Genomic DNA, 12,079 nt, shown 5'->3' on the forward strand with positions numbered 1-12,079 from the left:
TAATTTCAAGCTCTCATTCATCTAGCATGTTCTCATAAGATTCTGACAAGAAGCCTGATAGGGCAGGACTGGGTCCCTGTAACATTACTCTTGTAGGCCACTACTAGCAATGAGAAGACAACTCCTACAGTGCCAATAGGTACAAAAATGCTAACATAGTTGTGCTACATTAGTGTATTTAAATTTGGGTTTAAAAGAAAGGTAGTAGTAGTAAAGACATGGTTGGACTCGATGATCCAGTGGGTCCTTTCCAACCTGGTGATTCTGTGGTTCTCTGATGCTTCTATAGATGCAACAGGTGTTTATTGTTAGTTGATAAGTAATTTCTAGCTAGGACTCATAATTTAGTCATAAGGTGTCCTTTTAAAATACATATGACCTGATCTTTCAGACAGCAAGCATTCTTACAATCCAGGTAAGCAGATTCATTTGCTACATTCATTAACATGTTACATATGGTGTGTATAACAGAAGCTGCATATATTTAGTGTGGGATTGAATGGAATAGGTGGACAATTCCCAAACTTAGAAGTTTTTCCACTTCACTTTACTCACCTCTGAAGCATCTTTGGGAGATTTGTAGACTAAGAAGAGGAGAAATTTGCTGAGATGGATTACTAGGCAATCAGAACTAACATCAAACAAAAGAAGGAGAAATTTCATGACAGAGCACAATTTGAAGGCTGTTAGCAAGATCAGAGTCTCAGAAAGAAAAATGAAGTGTAAAATTTAACACAACAATGTTAAAGGAGGAATTTAGAAATGATGACACCATCAGAATGACTCAAACCAGGGAAGGGCAAAACTAGCAGTGTCACAGGGGATGAATATTATCTCAGTCAGCTCAGTTTGTGGAAAGATATCTTGGAGAACTAGCTTATTTTATGCTTCAGAATATATGTAGCATTAAGCAACTCTTAGAGATCTTCACGTACTATGAGATTCAGGCCCTTTTGAAAACTATGATTAATATTTACATGCTCTAAAGCCCTAATGCAATCAACTACTGTTAGTACAATGTTTATACCTAAAGATATTAGATCAGGTAATAGAGGCTATACAGAAAAAGTGAAAACAATCAGCAGTGTGCTTAGCAAAGGTCAGGGTAGTAAAACTAAATGTCGGCAGGCAGTGCCTGCTGGAATATGCAGAGATCTTGGGTAAGACCCTTATCTCCAATAGGCACTGTGCTCCTTGCTCAAAGGCAAGGAGAATATTAAACATCTTTCTCAAACACAGTGGACACATCTGCCTCCCAAATACTAACCACAGAGAAATGATTGGTGGGGAAAAAAGGAAGGCATAATGACTTTTTCTCTTTTTTGATGAATTTTAAATTCTCCTTTCTAACTGTACACACCTGAATGATTAACAGCTATGATTCCGAACACTTGACAGGTATGTGCAGCTACATGGAGGCACTAGGGCAGAACTAACACTGTTCAAACACTGGTTGCTTTTGTTTTAGGATGCAAAGCAAGTAATTGTTGGAAAAAGTTATTTTAGCAGTACAGTTTAAGTAGAGTTTACTTTTTATAATACGGAATAATTTACAAGAAAGAGAAGGTTAGGTCATTACTTTAGAAAGAAGGGATATCCAAGAGGAAACATCTCATTTAAATGACAGTTTTCAGCCCTTGTGATGCTTTTTTTTTTTCCTTTTACAACATGTTCTATGAATCTTCAGTGGTCATAAACTGCAGAAAAGAGAAGCAAAGACTGGAAAAGCTGCATAATATAGCATAGTATAAGGCAAGAATGTGTGCCATCACTGTAAGCAGATTTGTTTTGTTGACCCACTGGAGATGGAAGAAGAGGATGAGTGTGAAATGTAGGAGAGCCTGAAACAGTTTATTTCAGACATTATCATGCTAGTGACCTCTGTCTGTAGTGGTTGTAATGCAGTCTTGAGCATACTTTTGGAAAACCAACAGCTAACATATGAAAATTCATTGGCAAACCACTTAAAGTGCAGAACATATTCCTCCATTGAACATGCTTCATTATATTAAGTATTTTGGTACCATTAACAAATAAGAAAAGTCAAACCCAACAACATAATCAAAAACAAATAAGTGGAAAAAAACCCCCAGAAATACAGGCAAGTCAAGTTATAGTGAATTGTGACTCTAACATTTAACCATTATGAGAATTTAATATCTTTAAACTTTAGGAAAGACAGGTTTTGGAATTCTGATAAATGCAAGCTACCATTTAAGCTGCTTCAGAAGTGATGCCTTTGGTAGTAATTTTAGTATTTTTTTTTCTCGATAGTTTGAGTGTTTTTTAGAGGAAAATTTCATGCAAGAATTTTAACTTAAATTATCACTAGTCTTACAGCAACATTGTTTTGGTTTTCCTAGGCAACCTTTGTCTGTGCAGCCACAGGAATACAATGTATTTTGATTGTTTAAGTGAAAGTGGTTCTGAGGGTGTTTAATCCAAAATCAATGTAAATAATCAAAGGGAAGAGCTGTACTAATTTGAATAACATTAGGATCAGGTCATAAGAGAGCTGTAGACTTAAGCACCAAAATTTTTTCCCTGCCTCTGTGGTTAATTGTAACAGCTCTTGCATCTGAAGAGTCAGCACAGTTTACCGTCATATAATATGTTAGCCTCTGCTTTGCTACTAACAGCTAATTCAACTCAACATACTATGCTTTGAGAACACACCCTGGCAGAAACAGATCAAAATGTTTAGCTAGCACATGAACTAGGCATCTGAGGTATTTTGATATGTTTGCACCTCTTTTGTAGACAACTATCATAAAAAGAAAAGGTAGTATCAGGATTATAACTTGTGCTAACATAAGCACTGCACAGCTGAACAATAACTGAGATCATTTCAGTTTATATTGGAAAAGCTGTGAAATGAAAATATATATATGTCCTTACTTAAAAAAAAAATTAAGGCAATGATTTTTTAACATTGTCTATACTGGTACTTTCACAAGATGTTCAGCTGCTGCCAGACTCACTCAACGAAGTTATAGACTTTAAGATAAATCTTTCCTATTTGTAACATGTCTAGTGCAAGCTGATTGAAAGCTGCATTAAAAGAACACTCATTTGAACTTGTACTAGTAAAAGAAATCTCAATCTTTTGGCAAATATACTGAAAAATTATTTTCTACTGTCTCCCAGAATAGGAACTAATCTTCCTTCCTTCCTTCCTTCCTTCCTTCCTTCCTTCCTTCCTTCCTTCCTTCCTTCCTTCCTTCCTTCCTTCCTTCCTTCCTTCCTTCCTCCCTCCCTTCCTCCCTCCCTTCCTCCCTTCCTTCCTCCCTCCCTCCCTTCCTCCCTTCCTTCCTTCCTCCCTTCCTTCCTCCCTCCCTTCCTTCCCTCCCTTCCTTCCTTCCTCCCTCCCTTCCTTCCTTCCTTCCTTCCTTCCTTCCTTCCTTCCTTCCTTCCTTCCTTCCTTCCTTCCTTCCTTCCTTCCTTCCTTCCTTCCTTCCTTCCCTTCCTTCCTTCCTTCCTTCCTTCCTTCCTTCCTTCCTTCCTTCCTTCCTCTTTTTCTCTCTCTCTCTTTCTCTCTCTTTCTCTCTTTCTCTCTCTCTTTCTCTCTTTCTTTCTTTCTCTCTCTCTCTTTCTTTCTTTCTTTCTTTCCATCCATTCAGTTATTTATTTTAGGATATATTAATGATAACTAATTCAGAAGTTGCTTTACTTTTGTCTAGGTATCCTAATACAGACATAAAAATATCACTATAAAAGGATCTGAATTTAAAAGGCAGCACAATAAAGAACAGGTAGGAAAACAAGCAATGAGATAAAGCACCTAAACAAACACGTTTTGTTATGGTAAACATGTATTTTTGCTCTTACTAGTAAAAGGCCACAGGATCTGCCTTGGCATGGTAGTGTAGAATCTCAGATCCTGTACGTACTGACTGTGGACCCTGCCTTGTTTTAGCTTGTGTTAAGGCGTGTATTGTCACTTCACACACCTGCTTCTCTGTCTTTCCTGAGAAAATCTGAACTGTTAGCCTTAGGACCTGGACAGTCATTGGAAAGGTGAGTCAAAGACAAAGTCAAGGGGTAAAAAATATGAAGTCTCTGAAAAACAATGTTAACTGTTGTTAATGAGATTTTTATGTCTTACTAAGATAATTTGAGATAATATGCAACATTAACGTGTCTAACAGCATACTCTTGATTCCATGTATACAGTTAGTTAACTCTCTTCAAAGCAAGTTTCTCAGTAAGAACTGAGCTTATCTATGTTATGAGAAAAAAAAAAGAAAAAATACAGTGCTCAAACTAATCATTTGTATAAATAAGTCAATTTAGCTTTGGTTTAATAATAATAATAATAGCAAAATTGTGGCCTTCCATGTCTAATTCATCAGCTCACTCATCAGCTTCAAGACTATGTAAAATCTTCTACCAGAGCACTATCACTTTTTGGACTTCACAACACTCCTGTTCCCCTTTGTAGAATTACATTAAATAATGAGATTATCTAATCCAAATCTAAGAAGTTCTGCTGGTGTTTTCTTCACTCGTTTGAATCATATACTGAGTAGTAAATAAGACAAAAAAACCAGCAGCTTACCTGTTGTTCTCTATGTATTTGGTCTTCATTCACAGAGGTAGGAAAAGAAACAGAAATGCCATTTGACTGATTTAACTCTTGCTGATAGCAGAACTTGCTAATTTGTAGGGTGTAGTTAAGTTATGTGTCTAAGTCACAACAGCTTGTAAGAACAAACACAGAATACACATCACTTCTTGAGAGGGGCAGTGACCTGCAGGTGCATTGGGTGGAAACACTGGAGACTAATCTTACATAAATAAAAAGCAATGCTCAAAATATGGTTCGTTTTGTAGATCAGAGTGAAAAATATATATGCACACATAGTTAAAACTGAAGACTGGTAATGCCCACTAAGCTGTGTAACAGAGAATCTGTAGATTTCTCAGTCACAGACAAGCTTTCGTCTGTTACTCCTTGGTAACTGTAGCTTATTAACACTGCCTGATGAGCATTGATGATTGCGTATAATTTGAATGTGTTTTTCACCTGACTGTGTATCGTACCAGTGCTTGGAGCCAAAGTGTTCCCAAAACAGTAAAATATGAACACAGCAGGTACAAAGTAAAAGCTAAACTAAAAAATTGAACAGGTCTTAAGTGCTATGATTATTATAGTAGTCTAGTATTTATCTGCCCTTTGGAAAGTCTGTTTTTTGAATATCCTTCAGTAGAAAGTATTGATAGGTATATTAGCCTCATATTTTCTCTCCAGGCAGCAGAATACATGCTGGGTGAGGGAGAAAGTATTCTAGGTATTTACAAGCTTCAGGTGATTTTTAGTTCCAGATGGTTGAACAAGAGAAAAAGACTTTTATCTTCAGAAATGTATCAGAAAATATCTATCTAATTTGGTAAAGTTATTACATGCTTAAAAGTACTGTTAGGACCTCTAATGGATAAGTACTTACTTCTAGTAAACAAATGAAAAATCATATTGCATCAGGCTTTTGTCTTGACTTGCATCAAAATGTTCACTACAGAAATAATCTTGCAATCAAGTTTAAAACAAAAAAAAAAAAAAAGAAGCTGCTAAGATACGTAAGGGAAATTAAAAAGAAAAAAAAAAAATCCAAGCCAAAAACATCAAACAAAAATAGATTCCTGTCCAAGAAAGAGAAGGGAAATGAAAAATATCCTGACCGAGATGCATGCTGATTAACATAAGATCCACATGGGAGAAAAGAATCAACAGGACCCTATGGATTTCAGAAAGGATGAGGCCAAGCCTTGTAGCAGAAAGGCAGAATAAGGTTTCAGGCTGGAGCTAGTGGGAGCAGAGAGCAGTTCTGGGGCACAGCCATGGGCCCTTGTGGGCAGCAACTTGAGCAGGGGTCAGCCACGCATCTAAGCAGCAACAAGGTCTAACTCAGGCCAAATGACAAGTCATGAGACAAAGTGTAGGTGATCCCTCCTTGCTCAGCCGTCATGAGACCACATTTGGACACGGTGTAGCTTTGGACTCTCACATCCCATTATGAGTTTTCACATCAACATTATTTTCATATACCATAGAATTTTATTTTTGTCTTACTGAGGGGAGCAGGACATGACTTTTGAGGAACTGAATTCACAATATTTTTACAGTAGTTAACAGCATATAATCTATTAAAACTTTAGTTAATGAAACATTATTGATCATTCTTAAGCTCAGATTTTAAAAGAACAAGATCCTCAACAAGTGACCAGTCTTGCCGACACTGATTGTGGTCTTTTTCTCAGTCATACATGAACATAAGAATAGGACATGGAAGTCTAAACATAGAATTTATGTATTTGTATGCAAATATATGTATCTAATAGAGATAGCCATAGATATATCTATGTTACATTTACAAACAGAAGTTTAGGCATAGAAGCTAAAATACAAATGAGAGCCCTAATTGAAACTTCTGACAAACCACTTTTATAAGAAGCAGTTCATTATGCCTCCACTTACTCCTGCGCTTCCTGGACGTGATCACTGTGAGATTATTGGTGTTGACAATAGTGTCATACAACTATCAATGAATGATTGTTTTGTGTATCACAAGTCACATGTCTTTAACATTGCTTGAAAGCCTTAGGTTTTGCCCTGTAGCCTGGCAGCAGAGGGTCTTGGGACCTGACTAGGTTGGCCTTGTTCCCTATCCTGCTTAGTTTGCTTTAGCTAGCTCCTGGTGACCATTGCCAAAACATATTGGGGAAGAAGCTCTCCAAGTGCTGTATCTGGAGAAGACCTGAGTCTCCCGGGCAGGTCCAGTGTGACCAGCAACCCCTTTACATCCCCCAGTGTGGGAGGAGGTTATTCTACATCTTCCAGAATTCAGCTGGGACGAAATGAGAAGGAAGCACGCTATGTCACAAAAATGCAAAGAAAGAAATTTCAGTCTAGCTGGGACTGAGAGGAAACCCTAGAATATACACCATATGTTTCTCAGTGAAGATCTCAAAAGTAGGGAAGTCTTCGTCACCGTATACTTCCTCCCCTGTCTTTCCACAGGAAACCTGAACTGTTAAACTTACAACTTGGAGAATTATTGGCAAGGTGAACCCAACACCAAAATAAAGAATTAGGAAGTATGAAGTTTCTATATGACAATGTTAACTGTGTTATCAATGGGATTTTTCTGCTTTACTGAGATAATTTTAGTAGTATTGCGCTGTTCAAAATCTGGTAACTAACAGCATAGTCTTGATTCTATGTATGTAGTTTTGCCCATGACAAGCTTTTAAGTGTATTGTGTTCCACTTAAATTGAGTTCTTTGGAATCACCAGCATGGTGTCAGAGTAACACAAATCTGTCAGGAGGAGGATGTAAACAATATTTTACTAAAAAAAAGGTGCATGCCCTGAAACACTGGATACAAACAATCAATGACCCATAAGTGACAGAGCACCAACAAGAAACCATAATTGTTGATGTTACTACAACATTCTGCAACTTAGAAAACACTGATAACATTGTAAAACAGTCTGCCTAATGGTATAAAAAAAACTATAAAAATACCTGATGTTGTTGGAGTCTAAACTGAACACCAACAATGCCAAAAGCTTTTGAGTGTAACATTAAATTCCAATGTCCTGTCCCTATATGTCACAAAAAAACACTTCCAGGCATAATTATATCGATATGTAAGGTGCTCAGAATGACAATCAACATTCGTAAACCACTTGGTTCAGTATTATCTTCCAACTTTTCACCCAAGAATAATTACATTTCTGTGTTAGCCTTTGAGCCAAATAATAAGCCAAGAAAAGCATGCACGTATAAACTTCTTACTCCAGGAAAAAAATTTACCAAGGTAAAAAGAATCTCAAAGGTGTGTTTAAAATAGAAATTAGCTCTTTGTCTGGACTCACAGTAAAACAAAATCCCAACCTTATTTTACTAGATGAAGCATATCAATAGGATATTATAATTTTTAAAGATATTTTTATACCTCTGCTGTCAAAGAAGTGTATAGGCACCCCTAGTCTTAGGAAGACGGAAGCTTCTGTTTCTGTGACTGGATAAAATATTCTCAGTTTCTATCAGTACAGGAAAATCTTTTTCTTCCCCCTACCCCTCTTGATTTCAATGTCCCAGTTTACTTATCAAATACATTTTTATCTTTGGTATCAGAAGGCATTTTTTAATAAAATTAACAGAGCTCATAGTATAGCCCTATTCCTTTTTTATTAATTATTATTAATCTCACAACTTCAAGGCAGAGCCACAAATATGCACTGAGAAGTGTATGCATGTAAGACCTTCTATGCCCTTTTTTTGAAAAAGTAAGTCTTCAACATCGAAAGTAATCTCGCTAAAATGAAGAGATTCTCCTTTAGTATGCATTAAATCCTACGAGAGTGGTCTATTATTACATCTCTAAAAAATACCTGAAACAAACTCTGATAACTTAATTCAAGTTTTTTAATTTTTTTTTCACATTCTTTTCTCCATAGGTCATCAAAGATATAAAAGGATCTATTAAGCAAGACTTTGTTGGTTATTATTATTATTACTATATATCATGATTATGATATATTTTTATAATATAATTATATTATATGTTATTAGTATTTTATCTTATATCACTTAAGCTACTCTTACCTAACTATGCTATGGTAGAGTATTTAAAAACATTAATGGATATTAAAAAGATATAAATGACTTTGCTACTTATTGATTCAATGAAAGATAGTTTCAAATAAACTCTCAAAATCTGGTCATGCAAATGTACTTTGAGAGAAGGTGTCAAAAATAGGAAACATTAAAAAAAAAACATACAGACAAAAGGAAAACCTTTTACCGTCTTATTCTATAACAGTGCTCCAGGTTTCCTTAGCTAGGCAAAACATACTGCTGTGTTTATAAGACCATGTCCCCTAATTCCCATTACTTACTATTACAGTTGTTTATACTTCAATTATTTATGAAAAACTTCCCCACAAAGCATTTGGCCTTGATGAGCAGAGTCATTTTACTTGCAGCTTGGACAGTAACCACTCACGTCTGTGCAATTAAGGCAGAGTGTTTCAGTTTAACATCTCTAACACAAGAGAACACTAAATGTGCCTCTTTCGTTAGGGATCAAAAGTAAACTGTAGCAATAAACAGGAAAGCAATTTCAACAGTTCTGTTATGGTATCACCTGTGCCCTTATCACAGACACGTAGCATATGGGACCCATAGTAGGCAGCTCTACAGTGCTGGGTGAAAACAGAATGAGTGAGAAATGGTACCCGAGCAATAACTGGGTCTGCATTTCTTAGGCTCACTCTTATACTGTTCTTGACCTCATTTGGAAAGATCTCCCTTCTATTTTTCTTTGCTGGGTTTTGTATTGTTAAGTTTTACTGTAACGTTTGACAATTCGTCAGTGCTATTTATACCTCTGGCACTATGCATTGAAAAAGATAGCTATCCAGGCTATTTAACACCATTTTAAAAGACACCTCGTTATAAACGTTTACATCCCTTTTCTAAACATTACTAAAATTAGCTGTTCTGCCTTAAGAAATATAGCCAGCTGATAGTGTTTTGATTAACGCTGAGGTCGACTCCATAATGTAGATTCCTTTCTACTTTCTCTGCTAGCCAAACCGTTGCAGAAAAGCCTGAGAGAGTGAACTTTAAGAATACGTATTTTTTTATCTTTTACCATTTCAGCTTAATTTGGAAACATAAGTTTTTAATTTCAACCCAACTTCTAGTTCCCATTTACTGCAATTTACCACGAGCAATATATTTTTTCACATCCTTTCCATGAAGAACAGCTTAAAAAACAGAGCCAGTATTCCACAGACATTAAAGTGTTACAAATAATGTCTGGACCTTACCAGACAAGCTTATGTCTTACAAAAAGTTATGTCCATACAAGCATAATAATGTCAATATTACTGGGCTTTTTTCTTGTGAAAAATTGAATCTTGTTCTGTGATTGCCTTTGGGAGCACAATTTTAGGTGTGTTGCATAGGATGAGGGAGTGTACAACATATTCCTGAAGGTGACACAGGGACTTCTTTCAAAATATGGCAGTAATCTGACAATGGAAGTAATTTCTCGCCAGTTCCAACTTTTTACTTCCCAGAATGTAGTGTTTACTCTTGCTTCTCAGTCACTCAATGATTTATGGAAGCTGAAATCTGTGGGCATTTACTCCACTCAGGCTTCCTACTGCAAGTGACTTAAGATCTGGTTTGAATTGATAGAAAGTGTGAAACTGTAACAAAGAAAACTTTCTCCATATTGGGCTTTCAAAAAAAGTTGAATTTCTTTTTTTTTAAAAAAAAATTGTCTAAGTACAGAAGAAAAACTTCTTTCTTTTGAGCTCTCTTTGAGTGCTCTACATTATGAACAATGAATTTCAATAGACATTACAAAGTCAGTTGGTCCAATATTGTAGTATCCTGTTCTTCAGTATTGTGGATTATTCTTTAACTGCATGGTTTTTGATAGCTTAGAAGTACCTTACTTAGTGTATAGTAACAGCAAAGACCAGAAAACTGGGGGACTCCTGTACAAAAATCAGAAATATATATAAACTGTAAAGTTAAGACTCTGTTTTACTTCTTGCAAACACGGAGTTTACTAAAAAATGGAAGAACTTCTATAGAATGAAGTTACTTGCTGAAATATGGAATAAAGTGTAAAGTCTGAGAGTATTCTCCTGAAAAGTAAGAAACCTACTTGTAAATTGTGATGCAAGATTAATCACTATGAATAAAGAGATATTTTTATAATCCGGATCTAAAACACCCAAACTTCTGATGGTTGCTGGAAGTATAATTTGTTTCACTACTGGATTCTTCCTTGAAAACTGAATAAGTGATATCCCCTCCAGTAGTCAGAACATCTTTTAGGATTCAACTTAGGAAAATATGTCTTTCTACTCACTTTTCTGCCAGATCCTAAAACTCTAGATCAGCTTAAAAATAGAATTAGTGTTGAGCCAGACACAAGTGAAGGCTATAAGAACAAGAACACTGGAATGCTCTTCTGTTTACATACCAGGTCTTTGTTGTGTTTTAGGTAGGTTCTAGATGTTTTATTAAATCCTAAAAGTCTTGAAATACGAATATGCTGCTTCTTATTGCTAGGACATCTTTATAAAAGAAGTAGATTGCTGAAGAGTCTAGCTGCATTTCTTTTCTTTTTTTTTTTTTTTTTTTAATTGAAAACTCTACACTTCTGCAGAAAGTTCATTTAACTCCTTCTTAAATTCAATTAAATATAAAGTACTGGTTAGTCCTACCTTTTGCTTTCCCTGTACAGTGATTTCTGTGTTCTTTTATGCAAACTAACAAGCATCAAATGGTTCAAACACTTCTTCACAGCAAAACTTGCAGTCTGAAATTAAAGACATGAAATTCTCAGGAGTATTTTTAATAAAGCTTTGATTATTCTATTTCATCCTATGCTTCCCTTTTCAAGGTTGTGCAGTAACAGCAATGACCCAAGAAATGAGAATTTAGGTCAATCAAGTTTATACTTGGCAGATCTCTAAAGCTTATAGTGTGCCAAACATTACATAATAAAATATAGATAAGAATTAAATTAAATTAAATTAAAGCAAAGATAGTGAAAACTCAAATAACCGAGGAATTAATGGATTCAATGTACTCCTCAAGATATCATGTAGCTTGAAAAGTTCCCAAGGTATTTCCAAGTCTATGTCTTATGTTTTTAAATTAACTGAGGAACTCTTGAGTCTTTGGACAGTTAAGCTAATATAAGGAATATATGCTTCTGTGGGATTTTTCTTTGAAATTATGTTTAAAAATATCTGTCAAATTCACGTCTGCTTTGAAAAGTGTCAGAGATATAATCATTATAGGGGAAACAGTAAGGTTATACTTTATTTCACAACAATTTTTCTCAAGAGTGTTTGTAAAATAGGATGAACTGGTTTTAGACTTTGTCATCCTAAGAGAAAATTGGACCTCATCCCAAGCAGAATTTGATCAAGCAGATATAAAACCTAAAAATATTCAAGTAACTTCTTTCAGTGAAATGTTTTAGAAAGTTTTTATACTGAGGAGATAGTTTCTAATTTTGAAATTTTAAAACTGCATTT

The sequence above is a fragment of the Cuculus canorus genome, chromosome Z (genome assembly GCF_017976375.1).
Source record: "Cuculus canorus isolate bCucCan1 chromosome Z, bCucCan1.pri, whole genome shotgun sequence".
NCBI classification, from domain to species: Eukaryota; Metazoa; Chordata; class Aves; order Cuculiformes; family Cuculidae; genus Cuculus; species Cuculus canorus.